This window comes from Alligator mississippiensis, chromosome 4 (assembly GCF_030867095.1).
Source record: "Alligator mississippiensis isolate rAllMis1 chromosome 4, rAllMis1, whole genome shotgun sequence".
Classification (NCBI taxonomy): domain Eukaryota; kingdom Metazoa; phylum Chordata; order Crocodylia; family Alligatoridae; genus Alligator; species Alligator mississippiensis.
Genome location: NC_081827.1, coordinates 136,984,262 through 137,007,021, shown reverse-complemented (window position 1 = coordinate 137,007,021; position 22,760 = coordinate 136,984,262). Strand labels below are relative to the sequence as shown.

The following is a 22,760-nucleotide window of genomic DNA, read 5'->3' as shown; positions in this document are numbered from 1 at the left end:
CAAGAAAGTGGTTTTCCCGTAGTGAGGTCTGTCCCTTTCATTCCAGGCGTGCTGTGACCACTTCAACTTTCCCAAGGCAGTTCTCTCAGTGCGAGACCTGTTCTTTGCACTCTGGGCAGGCTGACCCCTGCGGGTTTCCTGGGGAACTTGACTGTGCAATTTTGTGGCAATTGGGTCTGCTTTCTTGCTTTCCCCCTGGCTTGCTCCCCAGCCTTTTGACTAGGAGCAAACGAGACTAGGGGGCATCCAAACCCCAGGGTCCCTGGGCTTGGATTTAAAATGCCTGCCACAAATTTGGGGAGTATCGGAAGGCAGATACTTGCCCAGTGGCAGAGCCACATAGACTTAAGTGATTGAGCTCTGCCCAGTCAAAATTTGGAACTTGACTTAGTGGGCTTTGTCCAATAGAATTTGGAACTGATTTGGCTCTTGAAATTTTAAATTTAAAAAAATTGTGCGGTAGGTTTCCATCAGCATGTTAGCCTGGTGTAAGCTACATGTTTATAGTCATGCTCATTGTTGATTGCATTTTAATAAACTTCATAGTTGGCTTCCATTGCTGAGCATCTGCTGCTTTTGGCAGCAGTTCAATGATAGTTTATTTAGTGAGATTTCCTTGTATGTCATTACAAAATGAGGGGCTTTTCCCCCCATGCTAACTGGTGGCTTCTCTTGTATTCGAGTAAATGCTGTATATTAAGACTGTTATGGATTTGGACATTTGTGAAACTTTACAGGTGGATGGGTGGAATTCAAATTCAAGTACAGTTTTCTGGCTGTTTAAAGTGAACAAGAAACTGCTAAGTTCCGTTAAATCTTGATAGGGATGAGGGATGCAGTCTCCTCTTTATTGGCTTGGTTATCCACACAGATGTGAATAGTCTTTTCAATTTTTTTTAAATGCTGATAAGTTTTGACTAGCTTTATTTCCTGTTCACTGCAGAACAAACCAAGAAAACTCCTGTTTTGTCGTTGTAGAAGACATTTTAGACCTTTTCTATTTAGAGATAGGAACGGCTATGTACTAGTTTAGGGAGCAAGTGACTTCTTGTATTTGCTTGGACAATGAACTGTTCTTACTCAACACTCAGCAAAAAATGATGTTGCCTGAGTATAATTTACTTTTCTTTTGGGTAATTCCTGAGGATTGCTGGCTAGTGGGTCAGTGGATCTGCAGCATGTCAGCATATGTTTGCTATTTGAGTCAAATACTGTTTCCTGTGACTCTCAGGAGATGTTGGATAGGAACAACCCCTCTTCTGTGTGATGTCTTGCATTTTTAAGCTACACTGTTAAACGATGTCTGTATATTTGAGCTGTTTTGAATATGCGTTCTTTATATTAGTATGTTTTGCAAACTCAAGAATTTCCTTCTGTACCGGAAATGAAATTGGTGCATGTTCCTCTCTCCTAATTGACATGTGTTAAAAATGAGATGCTGATTTATTTTTATAGTCTGTAATAGATTTTGGAAAAGTTTGTATGCTTTGTGTGGTACTGAATATGAGACATTTAATGAATATGAAATTGCATATTAAATATGAAACATTGAAAAGTAAAGCATCAGTTTGTTACCAGCAGTTTAATAACTTTAAATTGAAGTGTATGTATTTATCAAATTTTCAAAGCAATAATCTTTTCCTGAAAAAATGGCTTGTCTTCCTCCTGCCTCAAGCCACTGAATAAAAGTTAAGGCCAGATCTCCACTAGAAATTTTGGTGCTCTCAGCAGTACTTTTGGTATCGTTTTTTAAATATCTGCATTGTTGTTCCAGAATCTCTTTTTGTCCTAGATAGGCTGAAAACAAAGAGGGACTGGTGTGAATCCCTGTGGAATGTGGCAGGATCTAGAGCAGTGGTTCCCAAACTTGAAAGATTGCACACCACCAATTTAAAACAATACAACCTTAAGTACCACCAGCAAGTTTTTTGTCATATAAAGTAATTATAGTAAATCTGTTAACATGTACCACTAACAGATAGTCTGCGTACCTACCACTGGTGGTACCAATACCACAGATTGGGAACCCTGCTGACCTAGATTATTCTGTTGAACCCTGTTTTTCTTGCTGATGATTCCTTATGGTGCATTTCCTCCATGAGGGGATGAGGCATAAGAGCACCTGTAAGGGACTGGGGTGTAGGCAGTCTGGTGTAATGGTTAGATGACTGAAGGAAAATTGGGACCTGGGGCTGGGTCAGAGGGCAGGAGCCATACGACCACAACCAGAGGGAAATACAGAAGCAGAGTCCATGGCACAGTCCAGGATCAGGACCCAGGGATCAGATGTTGAGTAGCAATCTGAGGGGCAGTAAACAGGACACAGACCAAGGACAGAGCTAAACTGGTGTCAGGAGCCAGGAAACAGAACCACAGGGAAATCCAAAGAAATGAGCCAAGACCAGGGTCAGGAACTAGGAGGCATGCCACAACAGAGCCCATCAGGATGCTGCTCCTAACCTGGGGCAGAGTTCATTAGCTGGAGTTTGTTGCAGGTGTGGCTGCTGCAGTACTTGGCTCAGGCTGTCTTGCCTGCTCAGAGCCCCTGGCAGCACTGTTGCTCCCAGGGCAGTGGCATTGCATAATGTTGATGAAGACTTCTGGCTGCTAAGGTGGGTGTTTGGCTGCAGTGGCCTGTGTATTTTTCTGTCCCTCCCTGCCCTAAGTCAGGACTTGGGTCTGCTGCCCTGGTCACCTTGCCTTAGTTACACTACTGTTATGGTGTCTTGGTTTGGTCCAGGCAACCCAGCTTTCAGTTGGCAACTACAGCCATATCCTATTTAGCTTCTCCACACCAAAATGGTGCATACACAGTGCCTTAACTGCAGCTCTAACGCACATTTTGAGATTCTGTTTCCTCCTGTGATGACTTAGGACAGGGGTGGGCAAAACACGGCCCATAGGCTGGATCTGCCCTTCCAGCTGATTGGATCCAGCCTGCAGGTAGATGCCCACCAATTGTATCTAGTACTGCCTGGATGCTCCTTCTGCGCTCTGCATGGGGCCAAACCCTGCCTGCACCCAATCCCCCCTCCCAAGGCAGCATGTGCTGTGCTCCCAACCCTGTCTGCTGGAAGGCCCTGGCCCTGGCCAGCGCGCACAGCTTCTGGTTGGGCTGCTGCAGCCACTTGGGGAACTGCTTGGTTCCCTCTGCCACCAGAGGCTCTTCCTCTCCCTGCTTCAGAGCTCCTGGCATCAGGTAAGGAAGGGGAAGTGACAGTGAGCTGGTGGTGAAGCAGCTGTGAGTGGGGGGCAGCAGGGTAGCAGGACAAGTGGTAGTGGCAGCCTCTCTGGTTGCTCATGGCCCACAGCAAGTAGAGCCTGTCCAGCAGTACATGGCTCCCTGCTGTCCTGGGAGCTGCACATGCCAGCAAGGAACAAGGCTGAACAGGCCTGGCTGTGTAGTGTGCCATTCCCAGCTGTCCCAGAAGCCACATGTGCTGGCAGGGAGCCGCTTCTTGCTGGCATGTGCAACTCCTGGGATTTGCTGGAAGCCACATGCCATGGGCTGGCTCAGCTTTGTTCCCTGCCAGCACTTTTGGCTCCTGGGACTTGCAGGGAGCCATGCACTGCCAGGGGGCTCTGCCTGCTGCGGGCCATGAGTGCTGCGAGGCTGCCTCCTGCTGCTGCTCCTGGCAGCACCAGGGGCTATGCATCATGAGCTGGTGCCAGCTCTGCTCCTGCTGGAGGAGCTGTGGGGCATGATGGGCAGAGAGGCCAGGAGGTGTCTGAGCCCCTCTATGCTGGGCAGAAGGAGTGATGGCTGCAGACAGCCTGGTTCCATCATGTGCATCTCCTTGTGGCTGCTGATGAAGCAGCAGTGAGCAGGAAAAGGTAGCTGCAGCTGGGGCTTCAGTTGCTTGCCACTTTCCACCCACTCTACCCACCCAGCGGGATCAGCAGCCTCCTATGCGTGGCTGAATGGGTGGAAGGCAGCTGGGGCTGGTGCAGGTGGGAGTGCAGGGTGGTTGCATGCTGGACCATGGGGTGGGAGTGCAGGCCAGTTGCAGATAGGAGCGTGATGTGGGAGTGGGTGGAGCTCTGTCCCATGCAGAGCGCCAGGGAGCAGCATTAGGCTGGAACAGGGGATACCTGCACTGCCTGGGCAAGCTTTGCTGTACTGCTCCCTGGCCAGCTTCCAGGACCCAGCACTTGGGCAGCCCCTTACACACACCCACATACTAGCCACACACCCGACACCTTGCCACACCCCCACACACACCTCACCCCAACCTACGCACACATCCCTGTGGAGGGTCAGTGTTTCCCAATCCAGGAGTGGAGTTTCTTTTATGTTGGGGACCATGTGTTAGGGGCAGGGGATTCTGGGATCATGGCAAACAGGGCAAGGTTTGGTGTTGGGTGAGAGTGTCATGGATCATGTGACAGGGTGGGACTTCTGGTTCCAAGATGGTGACCTCCCCTTCCCCTCCTCTCCCCTCCCTCCCAAGTACTTCCAGGGCTAGGGGGAAGGACTTCTAGTGGCATAGATCAGGGGTTAGGGGTTGGGACTTCTGGTCCCAAGATGGTGACCAGGGCATGTGGCATGTGTTAAGGGCAGGGCTTAGAAGTTTGACAAGGGGTCTGTCCTTCCTTTCTTGCCTCCACAGCTCACTAAAAGTCATTAAGCGGCCCTTCAGCCAAAATAATTGCCCACTCCTGCCTTCTGATTATACTGTGCGCATGACTACTGGCAACAATGTGGAAGAGGACACTCCCACATTTTAGCAAAATAGGCAGGACTGTTTCCCAAGATGCCATGCTTTACCCATGGAGTCCAAGGGGCCACTTTGACCTTGATACATCCCTTAAACACACTAGCTTCTGTTTATACTCCAGTAGTCTGCATTTCTGTACTACATATCTGTACTGATGTTCAACTGCTACATGTTTAGTAGAATAAAGGTATATGTACTTCACCAGAATGATGAATACCATGCTAAGGCCTGCATGTTAGTGACACAGAAGTGGCACCAAAATCACCCCCCTCCTGGTGCTTGGTGAGAACAGACTACAATCCAGGAATGAAGGGATGATGGCAGCATGTCCTCTGCACTAGGGCCTGGTTACTATGAAATGTTTCCAAGTTGGCTGAGATTTTCCAGTGTTTGTTTAAAGTGAAACTGGGCAAATGTGGCTGCGGAAAAATGACTGGTGAGATGTTAACAACTGTCTGGACTATATGATGTTGTTGTTGCTCTTGCAAATGGGAGTGATGTAAATAAAACTGTTACATGAGACTGAGTTTGTTCCATCGGAAAAGCTCCAGTACCACAAGAGACTCTGGAAGGGCAACTCTTCCTGCCTGTTTTGGTGGGAGTCTGGTCAGTTGTGTCTCCTGAAACTTTTCTAAGAAATGGGGAAGTAGGAGTCCACCCCACCAATGCCTCTGGTTGCTTTCAGAAACAAAGAGAAGCAGAAGTTGTGTGGTAATATGTTTCTTGGTGGATCAACTCAAGAGTTCAGAAAGATTAGATGAAATTTGGGGCCTAAAATACCCTTACCCAGGTTACCTCAGCGACTTTTTTCTCTCTCCTTTGGGATCCAGGAGTTCACTTCCCCATATGGCGGAATTACCAGAACAGCCTGGCACGCCCTGCTCGGACAATCCTCATTATGGTTGGTGGAACTTGTCCACCAATCAAGGGAAAGGCAGGGAGGGGCTTGCCCCGCCCCTGCTGAGGCAAAGCGGGGTGGGGGAAACCTGGACCTGGTTCAAGACGCTGCTCTGCCAGGTCTGACAGGACCCTGGGGGTGGAGCCTGTAAGGTGAAGAAAAGGAGCTGCATGCTCTGCACGAGACAGATGCACCAAGGGACAAAATGGAGCGGAGATAGGAAGAGATGGAACGAGCTGCCCAGTTGGGTGGTTCCTGTTGCCCCTGAAGAGCTCCAGAAGACTGCCCATGGCAGTGGAGGAGCAGAGGTCAACTCCAGCTCCAGTACATGGTGCACAGAGCGGCACACGGGGACTCGTTGAAGGTGGCGCTGCATGGAGCCCGACCCTGGCAGCAAGGGGTTCGGGTCTATAACCCCTAGCGTGCGGATAGGGCATGGTGCAGGTGCCACTTCATGGAGCTGGATCCTGGGAGCTGCAAAAGGCATCAAGGGTTTGCAGCCCCTGGCACGTGGCCAGGACCTTGGTGCACAGGGACTGTGCATGGCAGAACCTAGACCCTGGGAGCCGATAGTAGTGGCTTGGGTCTCTAACCCCTGGCATAGGGCCAGGGTGCAGGACTGATCTCGCTGCAGGAAGGGTCCCAGAGTGAACAGAGCCCCGGCATTGCACAAAGCAGCCCGGGCCTCCAACCCCAGTGAGAGGACAGTAGCCTCCAGGAGCAAGTGACTGCTTGGAGCCACTAGCAGGCAGGTGGCTGGGATGGAGCTGGAGCCTGAGAGACTTGGCAGTGAGGAGCAGTTTGGGTGAAAGAGTGCTGATCCCCTTTTATGGCTTCGGAGTCGTGAGTTAGTGGGCAAGGGTTTCCCGCAGGGGAGGAGACCCCTTGGAAGAGGGGGCTAGGGATCTGTGAAAGGGCCCTGAAGAAGAAGGGTACCGGCCACGCCCCAGAGGGCAGGGAGGTATTGGGAGCCTGCCCTTTTTCGGGGGCTGATCCCAGGTTCTTTTCCCCTAGAGGAGATTCTAGTAATGACAGTGATATTGATACCGTGAAGGAGGATATGTGCCTTATATTTTGTATCCAGTTCCTCATATTTTGTCATTAATAACCATTTGTTGTTTATTTGTTATATGTGGATGTGTATATGTATATATCTTGTTGAACCCCGCCCCCATCCTCCTGTTGTCATCTCCCTCCAATTGCCATTATTTATCTGAGTGTGCCTAAGTGTGTTCACTGATTACCTGAACTCACCTGTATTTACCTGTTCCAGATTTCTTATTTACCGGTGTGGGTTCAAGGCCTTTTAGAGCAATACCCCAGAAGTCAATTATAGATGTATAGCAATTTATATGTGTAAATAGTGTGATGAAGAGGTGTATATGTATATGTGTGTTATTAATTTTATTTTTTCTTCCTGTATATTGTACATATATTAATAAATTTGTACGTAGTTAAATTTTATAACTGTCCTGGCCTGGTTCTGTAGGGACAGAGGGGAAAAGTAAGTGGTCTGCAGTTTCACCTACAGCACACCTGTCAGCTAACAATCCCCCTTCAATCAGAGGAGGGAGTACTTATCTGAGTACACCCGGGCTACACTCACAACACCAAATGCAATGGAGCACTCACCCTTCTTTTCAGAAGGGTTCTGCAAAGCTTAGGAGTTGTTTGTGTCTCAGGGTTGGGAATGGCCTAACTTCCAAGAGTGGTAGAAACAGTGGCGCCCTGTAACCCGTCCCGCTGGCTCCGCCACAGAAACAGCCGAGTGTCTCTCTCTGCAGAGCTATGGCTTCATCTGTCAAATCCTGTATGGTTGAGAATATAGTCACAGCAGCAGAATGTCCCTCTCTGCAGGGAGACCAGGCCTTTGCCAGGCTTTTCCAGTTCCTGAGATTCACCATGAAGTGCAGTCAAGGCAGAGGATCCAGTACCCACCCACCCACAGAGCAGGGCTATCCAGTGCCCAGCAGAGATGTCAGTGTGGAGGTGGCCATTCTCTGGGTGTCCCCAGCAGCACCAGGCTTGGTGTGGTCACCTCTAGAGCATACCTCTCTGCAGGCACGCAGGGCCATATTGAGCTGCAGTGGAGGTGGGACTTGGGTGTCTCCTGTACCTGCAGCAGTGTGGCTTTCTCCTACAGACTGAGAACAGCTTGGCTATGATGTTAAAGTGTGGAAGGGCCTGGATGTGGTTTGAGAGCTGGGTTGGGGTTGGTTGGGACTAGACAGGGTCGCAGCCATGCAGTGGCCAGTGTTGAAGGGGAGGCCATGCTGGAGGTAGATTGTGTGTGTGTGTGTGTGTGTGTGTTTCCACCACTCAGGCTCCTGTTATCCTTCAACATCAACCCAATATAATATGGCTCCCCATTCCTGCCATATTATATTATTTATATAATAATATAATAATACTATAATATTATGGTGGTGATGGAGCCGTGGCACCTGAGGAGACTGATGCTTCCTACCCCCTGTCACTGTATGGGCAAGGGAAAGGAAAGGAGTCACAGGCAGAAGGAGGGGGTAAGAGACAATGGCCTGATGGACAGAGGAGACAGGGAGGGGGCTGCAGTGATCGATTGGAGTAGAGGAGGACACTTGTGTGTTCAGTATCTTCTCTGGGAGTTTCTGGGTGCTTGTCTCAGTCTGGGATGGCACCTACAAAGCCCTTCCCCTGTGCCCATGACAGTCTATGCTTTTGGTGGTGGTCTGCCTTCAGGCTCAAGGTCAGGTTCATCACATACATGGGCTCATTTGGAGCCCATGGGTGGGAGAACCATCATTCCATCACCATGGCATAGGTACAGGGCTGGCTCCCCAAAGCATGTGTACCTGCAAAGGTGGCAGACGGTTTCTGCCTGCCATGACCTCAGTGTGGCCTCCCCAGGTCCACTGCTCAAGGGGCTGGGGGCCAGGACCCCATTATTAGTTTCAGCCAGGTAGAGATGAAGTTGGGGTACAGTCCCACAGCTGCAATGAGAGAAGAGGAATACAGTAATGAAGAGGCTGTCTTTGCTACATTAAGACCCTCCCGGGTTTATTCTTGCATACAGGGCACCATGGAAGTATAGCATATATATAATTATTTATTCTTATTCCTGGAGGAGTGGAAAAGGTTCCAGAGGAGTTGGGTCCTGCTCCAGAGAGCAAATCCCAAAGAATTCGTGCATGATGCACACGAGGGGCAGAATTTGCTAGGCGATGGGTCTGGCAAAGAGGGCCCTCATGGTAATAGAATAATAGAAAATTTGGGTTGGAAGGGACCTCAGGAGGTCATCTAGTTCAACCCCCTGCTCAAAGCAGGAGCATCCCCAGTTAGATCATCCCAACCAAGGCTTTCTCTAGCTGGGTCTTAAAAACCTCTAAGGATGGAGAGTCCACACCTCTCTGGGTAACCTGTTTCAGTGCTTTACTACCCTCCTAGTGAGAGAGTTGTTCCTAATATCTAACCTAAACTTCCCTTACTGTAACTTGAGACGATTGCTCCTTTTCTGTCATCTGCCACCACTGAGGACAGTCTACCTTCATCCTCTTTGGAACCACCCTTCAGGTAGTTGAAGGCTGCTATTAAATCCCCTCTCAGACTTTCCTTCTCTAAATAAACCCAGTTCCCTCAGCCTTTCCTCAGAAGTCAGGGGCCCTAGCCTCCTAACCATTTTCATTGCCCTCTTGGATTCTCTCCCATTTGTCCATATCCTTTCTGTAATGGGGGACCCCAAAACTGGACACAGTACTTCAGAAATGGCCTCACCACTGCCAGATAGAGGGGAATAATTACTTCCCTTGATCAGCTGGCAATGCTTCTACTAATGCAGTTCAGCATGCCATTAACTCTCTTGGCAATAAAGGCACGCTATTGGCTCATATTTAGCATATTGTCCACTGTAACCCCCAGGTCCTTTTATGCCAAGTTGCTGCTTAGCCAGTCAGTCCCCAGCCTGTGCATGAGATTGTTCTGTCCTAAGTGCAAGACTTTTCACTTGTCCTTATTGAACCTCATGAGATTTCTTTTAGTCCAATAACCTTGAAATTAAATATGGCTGTAGCAATTTGCACATTGTACCCATACATTTAGTTCATTCATAATTGATGCATGATATCTTTTTTGAAAATGTCTGTAAATTTTAGGACAGATATTCCTAAATAAACACACTTTTGAGCAGCACTTTGGCACCTACTTCTGTGTAGTACAGATTATGCATGGAATTAGTCCAAAACCAAAGGATTGTGATTTAGCCCACAGCTCATTGGCCTGGGCCCCACCAGCAAAGCCATGGTGACCCCACAGCTCAGGACCACCTGGTATGCTTATGTACTGCAGATACCCTTGTCCCCATCCCCAGCCTCCCAAGGATCCATGCTCATACTCATGACTGGAGTGTGGGAGTTCTTGTCACAAGTTCTGGGATCCTCCAGAAATTTCTATGCAGATGAGACCCAGGGCAATCTGGTCCAGCTTCACCTCATGGAGGGTGGGGCCACACCAATCATATGTTGCAGGCTGAGAGAGGGGGCGACAGAGGGATTCTGGGTGAACTATTTGAGGCCCCATTTGCTGATGTTTGCCAGGCATTTAAGACAGGTGAAGAAAGAGGAATCATTGGAAATGGGAAATAAAGGCACAGCTCAGCTGTGGGAGTGAAGAGAAGTCAAAATGTATCCTATGTAGTAGCTCATCATGACTTAAAAAAGAGTCAGCACTGAGGGTGCTGCTTAATGGGCGTTATGTGGTAGGTATGGGCCATATGTTTTATAGTCATACTCAGTGTTAGTTGCACTTAACTTCATATTTGATTTCTGTTATCGTGTATATGATACCTTTGGTAGCAGTTTAATGATAGAGAATGTATTTAATGAGATTTCCTTGTATGTGATTATAAGACAAGGGGCTTTGTTCTCTCTGCCAGTTGAGGGGGTGGGGGGACATTCGAGTAAATACGGTAGATTGTCCCCTCCCGTTGTTTGTGTTACACCTGTAGAGCTGTGGCTGGGGGAAGAATGTTCTCCCTCGGCTCTTCTCAAGATACGAGAGATCCATCTGTTTGCTGCAGCATTCTCTGCCTTGCTCTGGGGATTAGAGTTAGTGCTCTTGATGGAAAACATGTTATTTCCTCTCCCCTTTCTTGTGACTTTTTTCCCAGAACCTTCTCTAATTCAGCAGCTGGTGTGCGTTTCCTCCATGGCAGGTTTCTGAAGAAGGAGTGAATTGGACTGTTCCACTGAAGAAGAACAGGTTTACTCCCTTCCCTTTGGGTTTGCCATGGGGTTGGCCAGAGTCTCCTTCTTGCCCATCGCTCGTAACCACTGCTGGAGATGAGCCACCAAAATGAGATGTGGGTTCACAGTATCCCAAAGACACCAAGCCCCAGGACCAGCTGATACCCTGTCCCTCTTCCCCAGCGTGTTCCTTTCCAGGCTCTGGGTTTAGAGATCTGTTGCCAAACCTGAAAAATTCCAGACAGAATCCAGTTAAATTCATAATAGGCCATGAAGGTCTATACCAGCCCTACAAAAGCGAGGGGATAGGAAGAAGAGAGGTAGGTTAGAGAAGGGTTATAGATTGACACGATGACAAGTTGGTAGCTGCCAGTCACTACAGTGGCTGGAGAGCCAGTGGTGTTTGCCTGCCCCTGCACCTAGAGTGCCTTTGAACAATGCTGTCACGATAGACTGGTGTCCATGGGCAGATCTAGTATTTTGAAAAGGAGGGATGCAGAAGGAGAGGTGCATCATCACATGTAAAACAGCATATATTTTCCTCCAGTTAAAAATAAACTATAAGCGTTACTAGGGCTGCATTACTCAGTTTTAGATTGAAGCAAAAAGAAATATAACTTCATTGGAATGAGTTAAAAACAATATGCAGGGCTGCGATATAGGAGCTTCATTATGTAACCAGGGTGCACCCAAGTAATATGCTCCCCTCTCCAGATAGAAGGGATGGGTGGCAGGTAGGAGTGCTGTGAAAGGGATCTGCAATATGTAGGCCAGATCCCTCTACTCCCTATAGAGTCAGGCCAGGACAAGAGATACTTAATTATATACAGATTTATTATTATATACAAAAATTAAAGGGAATTGATATTAATAATCATATATATTACAAATATACAATTATTATATAATACTATGGTCCTACAGATAAAGGCTGAAAGATTACACCCTTTCAGGCAGCCCCAAGCAATGTGTCGATAATCAGTTGATTTAAAATAGGCAAAGAACAGGTAAATACAGTTGAGCACGTATAAATACAATTAAACAACAGTTAAAACACAAATACACACAGGTAAATATATAGAATCATCAGGGAAGAGGTTCCAGCAATGTCTCTTATGAAGCTTATACTTAACACTCTATTAAACTACTGGTATACAAAGTTAAAATGTCCATAAAATATAAGGTGCAGTGTCACAAAATATGAAGCACTCTCCCACCAAATATAAGGTGCCTCAATAACTGGTTAGCTCAAGCTTCCCCAAGGATAAACTGCCTCACAGCCAGGGTAGCTCCCCTCCCCTGTGGAAATCCCTTCCTTTCCTGCCTATGCAGGGGGTCGGACTTGATGATCTATTGAGGTCCCTTCTGACCCTAACATCTATGAATCTATGAAACTCATGACTCCAGTGCCTGGATGGGTGGTTCATGTCCCCTTGGCTGAGTTGCATCTCACATGTATTGGCTGCTTGCCAGGGATCGCAGACTTGAGCCACTTCCAGCTGCTCCCAGGGTCTGAAGCTTCATGCACCGCTGCATGCATCCAGGTCCCGGCTGCACACTGGGGGTTGCAGACCCAAGCTGCCTTGTGCAGATCCCAGGGTCTGGGCTCTGTGCACTGGCCTGTACACCGAGTCCCTTTCGTCACATCAGGGGTTGCAGCCGCCTCAAACAACTCCCAGGGGCTGGGCTCGGCACTGAGCCATTTACTGACACTATGTTCCCCGCGGTGGAGCCAGGGATGCAGCCACTTGCCACTCCTGCTCACAAAGAGGTGTCTTCAGGCTCTTCAGGGTTCTGATTCTGTCTGCTGGCCAGCTCACACCAGCTCTTCTTTTCCTGTCCTCTTCTCTGTCCCTCGACGTGCGTGTCGCGTGCTGGGCATGCAGCTCCTTTTATTCACTCCAAAGGGTCCACCCGGCAGTGGTGTTGGACCTGCAAAGAGCAGGCTACAACCAGGTCTGGGATTCTCTTCTTTCCCTGCCCCTTGGGTGGGGTGGAGCAAGTCCCTTCTCAGCTGTTACCTGATTGCTGGATGTGCTCCACCAATCACAATGAAGATTTTCTGAGCCCAAGCATGCCAGGCTGTATTGGTAAGTCTGCCACACTTATCAGGAGCAATTAACAGACAACAGAATGGCAGAACAAAGGATAGCTTAATAGGTGGAATGTCAAGACCATTAAAAGAAGAGATGTTTGTTAATACCTGTGGAATGAAGAGCTTGGAGGGGATCAGGTAGATTATAACAAACCATGAAGCCAGTTAACTTCTTGCCTGACTATATGTGCTGCTGCCACTGCCAGGCAGTTGGGTGTAAGCTTTGGGTGGAGCAGGAATCAAAAGTGGGTGCAAGTGCACCAGTGCATTCCCCCCCTGGATTTACCCCCTGCTGGTGTCTATGATGTCACAGCCCAGTAGTGATTTGTTTTCATTTTATTATTTATTTTTTATACTTATATGCTGGCCACCCCTAAACAGGCTTGGGACAACTTGTAGTAAAAACCAAAAAAAAAAGAACAGGTACAATAAAGCTAACTTTACCCTCACAACTCCAAAATTCATATGCAATCTAGCCCTTTTTCTCCAGTCTCTTGCTGATGTGTAACTGCCCGCCTCTCTCCCCAGTTAACTTGGCTTCCTAAGCACCATTCAGTATCTCTGGAAAAGAAGCAACTGTTTCTTTCCCACTGGGGGCAATGCATAGGGGGTGCACACGGATGCACGTGCACCCCCTGTGTGTGGTGGTGCATCCCTTTCAACCACTGTCGGCATCATCTATGGGTGGTTCCTGATCGCCCCTGGCTGCTGTCGATACTGCCAGCAGCACCTGTGGGTGGTCACTGACCTGTGATCAGCGCTTCCACCCCCCACTTCCTCCCCCCACCAACAATGCTGGCGGCATCTGCAGGAGCTCCCTGCTCACCACTGCCAGGCTCCCGGCGCTGTGCTCCCACCACCGCTGGCTCAATCGTGCCCCCCCCCAGCCACCAGGGGCACATGCCGTTCATGTTTCCCACTGTCCCTGTGCAGGCAATGATGGAGTTTTATACTTAGCAGCTATCTGGCTATGTTTCTTGGGCCCTAAGGCTGTGAGGGGGACATAAATGGAGAAGAGGGGGCACATGGAAAGGGTTTGGGATGTCAGGGATGGAGTGTGGCCAGTCTAGTGGTGTGGGAAGTTAATCAAGGTGATGAGTTCTGCCTGGGAGCTAATGTCACTCAGTGGTGAGCTGCTCCTGCAGGGTGCAAGAGGGATGGGAGACTGACTTAAAGGCCTTTTCCCTTGAGGAATGTGTGTTGTAAAGTCCCTTCTCTTCAGCCCCAAGGGCTTCCAGTCTTTCCCTTTCTGCATTACCAGGCACTGTGGAATTGATCTGGCTTTCCCTATCCAGGCCCTCTCTCTGTAATTCCCTGCCTCCCCACTGGGCAGACAACCTACCAGTATTGGGTACAGTGGACTCTCTGGATTCAGACAGCAGAAACTTTTTGGTGATGGATGATTTTCCAGGAAAGGTCCCATGTGTCAACTACTCAATCTTCTGCTCCAAGAAAAAGATATGATCCATTCATTGCCAAGGGTCCAAGAAGCCTCAGTCCAACCACAGATTAGAACACACATTATTTTCCTTCCCTAGAGGGAAAAAAAACACCTAGGACAAAGTAATTTGTTTTGCATATGGCATTGGCCTCTTGTCCAGCCATCCTGGACAGGATAGTGGCGGTCAACAAAGGGGTAGACAGTGCAGACAACAGAGGGGGAAGCTGAGCAGCCCCTGGGGCTGGGCAGAGAAGGATTCTCCAGTCTCAGGCTGTCCTTTGTCCTGATTTTCATGGTCTTTGTGGTCTGTGAAAGCATTTTCTTGGGCTGGTTTCCTGAATTTGGATTCAGGCTGTAAAACTTGTTTAGTGTCCTTACAGCTGGGTAACTTACTATTTAAACAGGAGGGAGGATGTATGCTATGTTTTCAAAACCATTGACTTGCTCAGATCAGTGTCTCATTATGTGGATGGTACTATGCCAATTCACATTTAATTTGAGCATGCATCAAAATATCCAGGTTCAGGTTTACAGTCATGGGTGGCCAACTTTAGGTATTTTATGTCCAGATTTTAAGTAACTAAAAAGAAAGACAGTGGTATTATTTTCATATCTCTGTAGCGCAGCCTATTCAAGTTAATTTAAGTGGGGATTTTTTTTCTCGGAACCATTAACAGCTAGCTAACATTTATATCTGTAGTTAACTTCAGGCAACCAAATTTGAAAACCTGATCTCATGTTAATATCTCTCAAAGCTGTTAACCAAAATCAGGCTGCGGAGAGGCTCTTCTTATTTAATGTAGAATTCAGGTTTGCCATCCCCATTTCCATTTCCACCCTCATTTTTTTTTTTAAATGCATTGGTGGGTTATTTGTCTGGTACTTGAGTAACAACATTCTTAGCAATAGACTACTGACTGAAGTATATAAGAATGTTCTCTCTTTATATGGTTCAGGAAATTTTTCTTTTCCTTAAACCTTTTTTGGAATAGTATTAGGGGGCTGGGTGTGAACTTTGGAAATTCATCAACTTATGAATAATTATTTATAAGGTTGTATAGGTTTTGAGGTCACTAGTTCCACAAACTTGTAAGAAGTTTTCCTTTTCTTCCTCTTCCAGCTTGTTCTTGTCTAGTCCTCTGATAATTTTATGGCTTATTTTAAGAGTGGGCTTTTTCAAATGCTAGATGTAGAAAATAATGTTCTCAGAATTATACAAATCGAGCCAGGTTTCATAGTTGCTCCAAGTGTTGCTGTACATATTTAGAAGAACTTGTTGCAGCAAACAGCATGTTTTTAAAAAAAAGCAAAAAGGCAATTAGGTATGTGAAAAGTGGCTGAAATAACACGGGAAAAGTTATTCTTGATTTTAAAGTATTTAAGCATAGCCGTAATGTTATGTAAATATACCTTTCTATCTTTTTATAATTATTTCATCTTTTTGTATTAACTTTACATAACATTTCTTATTCAGCTATTTTCCAAGCCTGATGCATGGGGCTGTGAATGCAGAGTGGATAAAAAGAGAAAAATGTGTCATTCTTTTAGCAAGGAAAGGCCAGTGAGTGGAACTGTTCTCAAGGTGTAACCAGTGGTTTGAATTAAATTTGAGTGACTTAGATTTCTGTTTTCAATTGTGATTTGAGTGTAAAAACAAGAAAAGTTTATTTAAACCATACATTTTAATCTTGATTTGCCATTGTACTACTTCCTTTTAAAAAGAGAAATCAGTTCTCACTGGTTGGTAAACATTAAACATTGATTTTTAACTAAACATAGCCTATATAGTAAATTTGGTAGTTTTTGCTCACCTGGAAGATGCACAGCATGCACATTTGAACAATTATTATGCATATGTGATTGTTTTATAAAATGGTGATTGAAGTTTATTATTTCCAAGATTTTAATATTTTACTTGTGATTTGCAGCAAGCTACTTTAGGATGGAAATTGACATTTAAACAAAACTATAGAAAAGTAGTGTATTAAAATATCTCTGTGTCAGTCAAATAAAACTACCTTTACTGGATACATGGATACATGAGCAATATACTTAATCAAAACAGCTTAAAGGGTTTTAAATGATTTATTAAAAGATTGTCTTTAGTTGGTAAATTGAAATTTGTTCCTGATTTGGTTTGTACTTCAGGTTTTAGAACTCAGCCTTTTGAACCTGACATTCAGAGATTGAAAGAGGGAGAACAAGCTTTCTTGTCTTTTCAAACAGATTGTTTTCTTAGCTTTGAACTGAACATGTTATTGCACTGAATTAAATGGGAGGGAAACAATTCTCATTGCATCTTTAGAAGACATTACCGCTGTCAAAATCTGTCAGTTCAGTCAACTCTGGTTCCAGGTGCTTCACTGGTGACTTCCCTTATTTCAGTGGTTTGAATTATTTTAAAGCTTTGTCAGGAAACATCTGCCATTTGAATACTATTTTTCTTTTATTTAAATATGTTAATAGATCATAATAAATGTAGTTCTTAATATAAGTTGATATTATTTCAAATGTAATTTTAAAAGACTTTTCTAAAAAATATTTAAAAGCAATTTAAAAATTATTAGATTCAAATTTAAAAATTCAGTTTTTTATTATTACTCCTTAGTACAGTTAGGGAGGTCTTATTAATGATGGGAATCCTTGAATGAGGAAAGATTATTTGTTATAATTAAATAAGTGTTTCTATAGGTGCTAATCAGGAACCCACTCTTGTTGGGATGATGGACTACTTATCACCCTGTTTCCTGTCTTCTGTGTAGTGGTATGATTATCAAAAATCATACCACTAATCATGTGGTGATATGATTCTCATGGATGTAGTTACCTCAGCCCTCCATGACCCTCTTTGATTTGGATACCAACTTTTGTGTGCATCAGAGACCACTCTAATGACCTCCTGGTAATATGTGAAAGCTGTGTCTGTTGACCTCCTTTTAATTATAATGGAAAGAAAGAGGGTTCTAGCATGAGTCCATTTACTGATCTCAATTCTAGCAGTATGGCAAGGAAGGAAAAGTGATAACTCACTTACAGTTTTGATTTGATGGAGAGGGGGTTAACTATAATGACTGGGTCACAAGTCTTCTGCATATGTCAGTAGTGTAGCTAGGGGTGGGTGAAAGGGACACCAACCTTGTTCATCAAGTTAGGAGGGGTTTTGGCTTTTGTGCGCGCCGGGTCTGACCCCGGGTCGCTTTCATCGCTCTGCACGCGGGCTGTGGTCAGCAGCCCGGGCAGGCCGGGTCAGAGAGGGCGGGCGCCGAGCTAGAATTAGGCACAGACACGTAACGGTTGATTTTAAGATTATTTTACTTACACCGAGATGGTCGTGGTGTAGGCTGAGAACTTGCTTGAGTTGCGGTTACAACAAAAACACGAACACACGTGGAGTTTGCTAGGCTCCACGCAGACAGAACACGAACAATCACGTGGAGGTTGCTAGGCTCCACGCAGACAAACTCCGGATGTCCAGGACAAGCGCGCATTAAACTCGTCGTTACGTCTTATAGTAGGCTCCGTTCGAAGACGGGAAGAGGTGGGCGGTGGATCAGGCTGCCAAACCCCTCTGAGCGACACTCAGGGTTTCTATTACCCTGCCGCGCACACCCAAAGTCCCCACGAGATGGATGTGGAGTCCTCTTCGGTTTGGGCGGAAACTGCTCAAGCCTCTTATAGGCCAATCGCCAGCCGCCACATGTGAATAATTTAGCACTAGCCAATTGCGGGGCACGAATTTGCATACGACGAGCGGGAAACTTTTGCACCGTGCATTTCTGTGCTGCAAAGGAAATGCACCCTGCAAAGATCGCTGCAAAGTGGCGGGAACACTTCCCTGCACGCGGGTTCTCTGCGCAGCAGAACTCCTCCGTGCAACGAAGCGGTATACCCACGGGGATAATTCTTAGTGCCGAAGCACACACAAAAAACATCAGACCTTTGGGTCATGACAGCTTTATTCCCCACCCTCAAGGAGTCTGTGCCCCAACAGCATTTTGATGCTGGGAACTCCAAAATAGTTCTTGGCTGCTGTTGTTTGAAGAACAACAGCTGGCAGAGCATGCATGGCAATAGCAACAGCTCCCCCACTGTGCTTCTCCTTCTCCCCTCTGCCCCCCCATACTAAAATGTATCCATTCAACTGTGTCTCTGAACTCCCTCGTATTGGGCACGTGAACTTCTGAGATCATATCCCATAGTTCAGGGTCCTGCAGTAAGCTGAAATGCTCAGTGATTTCTTTCAATTAAATTGCTCTTTCTGGGCACACAGGGAGAATTGTGGGAAGGATTATCAGCACCCATGTGGTTTCACTTGCCTCTATGCTGAAAAGTGGGTAGGTGGCAACACAGGTGAAAGCAGCAGTCTGACTTTACCTTATTCCCCAGGATGGGCCAGCAAGCTTTGGTGTAAACCACACATGGATGTATTTTTCATGTGCATGGTGGTGGGAGGGGGTTAGGGACAACACCTGAGTAAGGGTGTACACAGAAGTTATGCTTGTCATGTGATTAGCTCCTTGAAAGCGCTCTACAGCTGAGCCCTCACAGAAGAGCATGGCTGCAGAGTGCTTTAAAAGGGCACGATCCTACAGCAGTCTAAACCTTCATTACACTAGGGTTCAGATGAAGGCGCTCCAGAGTGAAATGCCTTCATTAACATCTGTCAGCACATGCTGGGAGCAGGGCTGGCCTGATGCCTCTTAGCCTTGTCTTCAGACTGACGGGGGGAAGGTGGCTGAGGGAGTTCTGTCTGGGTTATGCCCAGCCAGCGCTGGAGGCAGGGGTGTGAATTCAGTCTACCTGCACCACCCTTCAATGCAGGCTGGGCAAACCCCAGGTGAAACTCCCTTCTCTCCCGCTCTGAAGACAGCACCGGGGTTATGAGGGTGGAGGGGCAGGACTAGGGGAGAGTGGCTGCAGACTCACAGCAGCTCTAAATTGCAGCTCAATGCCCCAGCCTCCAGGACCCAACAGCAAATGTCATTTGGGTCTGGGGGATTGCTGTAACTCACGGCACTTCTTGTAAAGCACTATGTGTTACAGTAGGGATCTGGACTTCTGTCTGTGCCCTAACAGTTTGAATTATAGATTCATAGATGTTAGGGTTGGAAGGGACCTCAATAGATCATCGAGTCCAACCCCCTGCATAGGCAGGAAAGAGTGCTGGGTCTAGATGACCCCATCTAGATGCTTATCTAACCTCCTCTTGAAGACCCCCAGGGTAGGGGAGAGCACCACCTCCCTTGGGAGCCCATTCCAGACCTTGGCCACTCTAACTGTGAAGAAGTTCTTCCTAATGTCTAGTCTAAATCTGCTCTCTGCTAGCTTGTGGCCATTATTTCTTGTAACCCCCGGGGGCGCCTTGGTGAATAAATACTCATCAATTCCCTTCTGTGCCCCCGTGATGAACTTATAGGCAGCCACAAGGTCACCTCTCAACCTTCTCTTGCGGAGGCTGAAAAGGTCCAGTTTCTCTAGTCTCTTCTCGTAGGGCTTGGTCTGCAGGCCCTTAACCATACGAGTGGCCCTTCTCTGGACCCTCTCCAGGTTATCCGCATCCCTCTTGAATTGCGGCGCCCAGAATTGCACGCAGTACTCCAACTGCGGTCTGACCAGCGCCCGATAGAGGGGAAGTATCACCTCCTTGGACCTATTCGTCATGCATCTGCTGATGCACGATAAAGTGCCATTGGCTTTTCTGATGGCTTCGTCACACTGCCGACTCATGTTCATCTTAGAGTCCACTAGGACTCCAAGATCCCTTTCCACTTCCATGCCACCCAGCAGGTCATTCCCTAGGCTGTAGGTGTGCTGGACATTTCTCCTCCCTAGGTGCAGCACTTTGCATTTCTCCTTGTTGAACTGCATTCTGTTGTTTTCTGCCCACTTGTCTAACCTGTACAGGTCTGCTTGCAGCTGTTCCCTGCCCTCCGGCATGTCCACTTCTCCCCATAGCTTTGTGTCATCTGCAAACTTGGACAGAGTACATTTGACTCCCTCGTCCAAGTCGCTGATGAAGACATTAAAGAGTATCGGTCCAAGGACCGAGCCCTGCAGAACCCCACTGCCCACACCCTTCCAGGTCAAAGCCGACCCATCCACCACGACTCTCTGGGTGTGACCCTCCAGCCAATTCGCCACCCACCGGACTGTGTAGTCATCCAAGTCACAGCCTCTTAACTTGTTCACCAGTATGGGGTGGGATACCGTATCGAAGGCCTTCCTGAAGTCTAAGTATACAACATCCACCCCTCCTCCTGTGTCCAGGCGTTTTGTAACCTGGTCATAAAAAGAGACTAGATTGGTCAGGCACGATCTGCCTGCCACGAACCTGTGCTGGTTTCCCCTCAGCATAATTTGTCCTGCCGGGCTCTCGCATATGTGAGCCTTGATAATTTTTTCAAAGACTTTGCCAAGGATGGAGGTGAGACTGACTGGCCTATAGTTGCCCGGGTCCTCCTTCCTCCCATTCTTGAAAATGGGGACCACATTGGCCCTTTTCCAGTCCTCCGGGACTTGGCCCATGCGCCACGAGCGTTCACATATTCCCGCCAGTGGCTCTGCAATGATGTCGGCCAGTGCCTTCAGCACCCTCGGATGGAGCTCATCCGGGCCTGCCGACTTAAAGGCATCCAGTTCTTCCAAGTGACTCTGCACCATCTCAGGGTCTACGCATGGAAGTCTGGCGCCTTGCTGCTGTCTCTCTACAACCCCAGTGAGAGACTTGTCGTGCCCCTCGCTTAGGAACACTGAGGCAAAGAACTCGTTGAGGAGTTCAGCCTTGTCCCCCCTGTCAATCACCAATTGTTTCTGCCCATTTAGCAGGGGTCCTATTCCTCCCTGGGCCTTCCTTTTACTTTTGGTAGTGAGAAAGAGCCCTTATTTCTAAATGAAGCACAGCCCTGAGTATTGTTTTACTGCTGTCCTTTGAAGCGGTGGACTTGTTGGTTTCAAGGAGCTTCACTGCGGCTAAAATAGGCAAGCTCCCTGACCATACAAAAGAAACAGATGAAGGGAGGGGGGGAAGCAGTCTTGGAGAAACTGAACAGTGGTTGCGGGAATTGAGTTGGGATTGTAGAGACTCTTAAACTGAACTCTATGTGCATATGTGTTGCTTTGGCAAATGAATTGGAGTGGTTTGCAATGTGGGAAAGTTTTTCTTTTGTCTACTGAGGCTTCCTTACCTGGTTATGCCTGAAGCGGAACAATGTAAATTTATATAAAAGGTGAGAAAGAGTTAAGAAGAAAATGAGGCTTGTTTTAGCAGCTAATGAGCTAACTTTTTTCCATCTGAAGGGTCAGACAGACAGGGTGCCCCAGTACTCTTTAAAACTATTAACCTTTGAAAAAATATTTGACTTGACTGCAGAGGGGTGTTGTTTTCAAACAAAGTTGAATTATTTTTATCTGTCTGTGCAGAAATATTGCTAGAATGTCTTTAAGTTTGTAGTTTGGCCAGATGTCAGATAGCTTGGAGAGATGACCTATCTAAGGTGCTGTTTAACAATTTTTTTCTTGTAAATAAATTTGGATTTCTTTTTTCTTTCCCTTCCCCCCGAAACAGATAAATAATTCCTTCACAGTGTTCATATATATCTATAGAAACATCACACATTCTCTCTTGAAACCTATGTGCAGTATCCAAGTTTGAGTTTAAGATAGAAAAATCACTTCTTAAAAGAATGATTCATTTGAGGTGGAATTGGGCAATATTTGTGTTTGTTATGTTTCGTTTCCATCTCCAGATACTGCATTGTATAAAACAGACATTTGAATTTGAAGACATGGATTAAAAATTAAAATCTAACTTGGAATTTCCTGACATTTTTATTGTTGTGGTTGTGAAAAATAATTCTCTGCCAAGAATAATTTCATCTGCAAATGTTTGTTAAATGTGTTGTCAGTCTGCTTTTGTTTAAATCATGGGTGGCCAGGTCCTGTTCTTACATGTGGATGCCATACAGTGACCAGTTGCAGCTCTGTGCTGCAAGGGTCCAAGAGCTGCAGCTTTCCTTCACTGACACAATTTAGCCTGACTTTCTTATCCACCCGTTTTGAGTTCTTACCCCATTTTTTATTCCTTTTACGGTCAAATCCTGTCTAGTCTTGAGTCGTGATATCAGAAAATTGATCTGTTTCCTCTTACCATCAGGAAGAGGAATTCTGATTATACTTTTTCCGTCCTATGTGAGGGAAACTCACATAGTAGGGCCTTACTGACTTTCCTAGGTTCCTCTCGTAGATTAATTATGACATGATAACATATTTTAAAAGTATTTGTCTGCATTAGCTGCTAAGTGGTTAACACCTACTGACACATTTTTAAACCTCTGTTCCCCAATCTTAAACAGTGCTTTTCATGTGATTTTAATCAAGGTTTTACCTCCAATAT

At 46.6% G+C, this 22,760-nt stretch overlaps 1 protein-coding gene across 1 annotated transcript in view; it reads left to right on the top strand.

Moving 5' to 3' along the window:
• The window catches only part of LRP6 (LDL receptor related protein 6), a 196,092-nt gene that overhangs the window by 68,713 nt on the left and 104,619 nt on the right, over positions 1 to 22,760 (top strand). The gene's annotated exons all lie outside the window — the stretch shown is intronic.